Source organism: Aquarana catesbeiana, linkage group LG01 (genome assembly GCF_042186555.1).
Source record: "Aquarana catesbeiana isolate 2022-GZ linkage group LG01, ASM4218655v1, whole genome shotgun sequence".
NCBI classification, from domain to species: domain Eukaryota; kingdom Metazoa; phylum Chordata; class Amphibia; order Anura; family Ranidae; genus Aquarana; species Aquarana catesbeiana.
The window spans coordinates 917,605,506-917,609,760 of record NC_133324.1 but is presented as its reverse complement, the minus strand read 5'-3'; positions in this window follow the sequence as shown (position 1 = coordinate 917,609,760).

Sequence of the window (4,255 nt, the reverse complement as noted above, 5' to 3'; positions counted from 1 at the left end):
GCGTCTCCTCCCTCCTCCTCCCTCCTAGGCCAATTGGAACGCTTCTCCTTCTGCCAATCGGGAAACGGGTCTCATGACCTGCTTCCTGATTGCCGGGAGGAGAATCAGTGTGATGATAGCGAATATTCATTCGTTATTGTCACACAACTGGGTGGGCTCACTGCGCCCCGAACCCACTCTTTTTTGAAGCCTATTAAAGCCTCTGGCTCTAATCACTTGCTTAAAAAAAAAAAAAAAAACCCTGATTGGAATCCATGTGTCCGGTGCCCCGTATGTAGATTAGGGGGCTGGACACATGGATAGGGGGAGCGGTGCCCGTGCGCTATGCATTAAGGGCTGCCACTGCCTCCAGACTGGCTCTGCATCCATGCCAGACTGCTTGCACCCAGTCCCTTCAGGCATGCCTCTCAGTCTTCTGACTGCAACACTCACCAGTCCTCCTGGTTGTCTTCCTCCCTGGAAATTTGCCCAGCAGTGTCCTCCTGCTGTCCTCTCTGTGCTCCCATGCCTGCTGGTCAAGATCCCTCTATGAGTCATGAAAAGGGGTCCCTTCTGCACGCGAGCCCAGGTCTGATGAGTTCATCCCCCCCAGACTGAGGAGCTACTCTCAAAGGCCCTGACAGCCTAACACTCCTACTCCATCTTCCACTTGAACTCCACACTACCCCAGCTGAGCTGACCTTGTGTATTTGAGGAGGCCTGCCTCCTGCCAACCCATCTGTTGGGGATTGTTCAGGGCCCTCAGAACACTCCAGTCAGCTCCTCCTCGACCACTCCTAACTGCACCTGGAAGCTTCTGCACATTTCCAGATAGCAGGGGGAGTCACCAGAAAAGCTGCTGATGAGTCATCCCGCCTACCTGAGTCACTCAAACCCTGACCCAGAATACACACAGGCTTGGCTGCCAGCCAAGCCTAAAAATATACCTACACTAACACAAAACATCCTACTTTAGCACTCTAGCAATGCTAGGGGGTGCTACATATATTTAAGTCACTGTTCTATAATAAATATGCAGATAAGGATGTATGGCTTTTTTTCTGACTTGATATTAATAATTGTCAAGTTCAGTACCTCAGAAATTATTGAAGCTAGTGGATGTGCAAATCAGCCTTGTGAATAATATTTTCAGGAGATCAATATTGACAGATTTATTTTAAAGCCCAAATCAGACTGCAATACTCACTTCCTCTCTGGCTCTGTCCCCAGCAGTAATTTGTACTTGTCACAAGACGTCCTTAGTATCCTAGATGGAATGACACCCAAGAGGACTTACTCTTAGTGCAGGGTGTCATGGACCCACCCATGAGGAAGCATTGCCATGGCTCTCTGCACTTATAGTGTAGTGATGGAAAGGCAAAGCCGATGTCATGACCTTAACGTCATTGAGGACCTCCCCCAACCAAAGGATCTGAAGAGGTATAGGACCCTGCGTGCCAAATGACTGGCCAAATGACTGGCCTGAAGACATCTAGAAAAGATTAATATTAAAAAAGAGCAAAAAATATAGCTATGGTAAAAGATCAAATTGACAACATTAAAACACTTGTGTCTGTCTGCACTTCATGCCTTCCACACTATGCGGCAGACTTCCTTATTAAAGTAATTTTGCCATAATAGCATTTTGGCAAATTAATTTTTTTTTTTTTAAATATAAGCTTTTGTTTGCAAAATATTTGTAAAGAATTAGTTAGTTCTGGTAATAAATGTACACATTCAAAAGGTTTGGGTTTGCAGCAGCCAGGAGACATTCGCCAAACGCTTTTTTTATTTGTAAAAAGGTATAAAGTTTATTGCAGTTGAAAACATGGCTTCCAGACAGGCATATGAAAGTGAAATGGAATGATGACCTGCCTTTAGTGGAATAATTCTGGAAGGGGCCGCATTAAAGGCCTACTCCAGGAAAGGGGACTGTCGGGACCTGGGCTCAAACCTGGGATGCAGGACAGTGCCTGCCTGATCTATTGGACAATCCTACCTGACCCACTGGACAACCCTGCCTTGTGTCTTGATTGCTGTTGAACCTTGAACTCCTTGCTCCTCCCATGAACTTTCTATATAAGCCTTGTCTCAGCACTTCCTCTTTGCCAGGTTTTTGTGCTTTCTCAACCAGTGCCTTGCTCTTGTCTTCCCTGGTGCCGTCTGTACTTTGCTACCACTTGTGATCGACCCTTGGCTTGTTCCTTGACTGCTCTACTGCCTGATCCCAACCTGCAACTACTCGTTACCGACTTTTTGGCTTGTTTACTGACCACGCTGCTGTTTGATCCTTACCTGCTCATCCGCTACTGGACCTCAGCTTGCTCACACCCTTGTGGGGCAAACCTGAGGACCGCGACCTGGTACTAGCACGCAGCTAAATCCATCTCTTTCATCAGAAGCTCTGGTGAACACCGCAGTAGTAGTTAGACTCTGCATCTCAGGTGAGCCTGTATCATTTGCCAGGGTGACTGCCTGTGTACCTATCCTGCTGGTCGGTGGTAGTCCTGCAACTGCTATAGCAACTGGTCTTCAAGCCTGATGCCTGATTGTGACAGAATAACCTGACCTAAAACATGGAGGCCATTATAGCAAATGCTGTGGCTCCTTTCAGGCAGCAATTGCGGAGCTGCAGGAGTTTGGTGTCACCTACCAAGAAAAATTTGCTGGACTGGAAAGTGTGGTGAAAGGGCAACACGAAGAGATCCGTGCTCTGCAAAAATAATTGCTGGACCTATGTTCCTGAGATTATGCTAACGCACATATGCCTCACCCACCCAAGTTTAATGGAGATTGCCGCCATTACAGAGGTTTTCTTAACCAGTGTCGCATATATTTCCAAATGCGACTGGCAGCAATCACTTCTGAAAAACAGAAGATAATGATTGTTATCAACCTCCTGACTGGGGAAGCTCTTGCCTGGGCCTCCCCTTATATAGAACAAGACAGTGCCATGTTGAATAATTTACAGACTTTTGAGGCCGCGATGAATCGGGTTTTTGATTATCCCAACGCTGTGCTACTGCTGAAGCAAAGTTGCATAGTTTACGGCAGAGTAAACGTTCTGTACACAGCTGAATTGACGTTGGATCACAGATACCACTTGGAACCCAGCAGCGCAAAAAAGTCAGTTCCCACCAATACCTTTCTGAACAGGTAAAAAATGAGCTTGCCAGAGTGGAGACTCCTAATAATCTTGAAGCCTTCATCCAACTATGTATCCGAATTGATCAAAGACTTACAGAAAGGAGGAAGGAGAGACTGAGAATGTTTGGAAGTAATGGTGGCATGCGTTTTTCTCTGCTAGTTAATTTGTTCAGAAGGATCCAAGAGTTTCTCCAGATTCTGACACAGCTGAACTTATGCAGGTTGATGCAATTAGGAGATCCATTTCTACTCAGAAGAAAGAGTGAAGATGTTCGGAAAACCTGTGTCTATATTGTGGGGACTCTGCAGACGGTCGATGGTTCACCCTTAACTTCAGGACCTGTTACCCATGAAACAGTCCCTTTGGTACTGCAATTTGAGGCTAACCATCATGAGACCATCAGTTTTCAGTAGATTACATCACCCATGTCCTGTCATCCTGGGCATTCCATGGTTTTCCACCCATAATCCCTCCATCAACTGGGAAGCACAGATTATAAACTTTACATCCCCCAATCGTGAGGAATTCTTTAGAGAACCTTGTCAAACAAGTTCTCTGCCAGTCAAGGAATCACAGGTGGATGTTGTTACTGTGCAGTCATATGACAACCTGCCTCCACAATATCATGAGTTCTGGGATGTCTGTGATAAGAAGAATGCCGATCAGTTACCTCCTCGTCGCCCATATGATTGTCCCATTGAACTGCTCCCAGGGGCTGAAATACCTTTTAGTTGCCTTTTCAATCTTTCAGAACCTGAATTAAAGGTTCTCAGGGAATGGATTGAAGAGAATCAAGGGCTTCGTTAGACCCTCAACGTCTCCTGCAGGGACAGCCCTGTTCTTTGTTGTAAAGAAAGATTTCACCTTGCATCCATGCATTGACTCCCGGGACTTGAATAAAATCACTATTAAAAACCGCTATCCAGTTCCTTTGATCTTTGAAATGTTGGAAAGACTCCGCTCTGCCAAAGTCTTCACAAAACTAAACTTACAGGGGGCATATAACCTCATCCGCAAGCGTCAAGGAGACGAATGGAAAAATGCCTTTAGGACCAGATATGGCCATTTTTAGTCCCTGGTTATGCCTTTTGGCCTCTGCAATGCTCTTGCCACTTTCCAACACTTCAT